General features: G+C 34.2%; 1 protein-coding gene across 1 annotated transcript in view; it reads right to left on the bottom strand.

The window, feature by feature from the left end:
- LOC107741705 (neurabin-2-like) overlaps positions 1-511 on the bottom strand; it is a 24,262-nt gene that overhangs the window by 7,758 nt on the left and 15,993 nt on the right. The window lies entirely within an intron of this gene.

Genomic DNA, 511 nt, shown 5'->3' with positions numbered 1-511 from the left:
TGTGAGTGAGATGAATTAATGCATATTCATATTTATTTTAGAACTACAGTAACATCTTCTGATTTCTCTCAACATGGGGACAGGAGAGCTGTCAATCAATAAATTGGGGAAAAAAAGTAATTTGCGTTACTTATTTGAAAAAGTAACTCCGATATGATCTTGTAAATTAAAAAGTAATGCATTACTTTACTAGTTACTTGAAAAAAGTAATCTGATTACGTAACATGCATTACTTGTAATGCGTTACCCCCAACACTGCCTTTATCACATAGTCTTTTTCTTTACCTGTTAGTGCTTGAGTTTACGCTAGACTAGAGGAAATAGTTCTCTATTTTTTTTACTTTAAATTCATCTTTTAATGGGGTCATAGTACATTTTCATACATTTCTCCTGAGGTCCACTTATAATGACCATTAGCGTAGGTCAACGATTAGCGAACAGGATCACAAGGGCGAGACTAAAGGGATAAATCCAGGAAAACAGGCACAGATCAAAAACCGAGAAAACAGAC

The sequence above is a fragment of the Sinocyclocheilus rhinocerous genome, unplaced genomic scaffold, assembly GCF_001515625.1.
Source record: "Sinocyclocheilus rhinocerous isolate Xijiao unplaced genomic scaffold, SAMN03320098_v1.1 scaffold6066, whole genome shotgun sequence".
Classification (NCBI taxonomy): domain Eukaryota; kingdom Metazoa; phylum Chordata; class Actinopteri; order Cypriniformes; family Cyprinidae; genus Sinocyclocheilus; species Sinocyclocheilus rhinocerous.
This window is presented reverse-complemented; position numbering and strand designations above follow the sequence as displayed.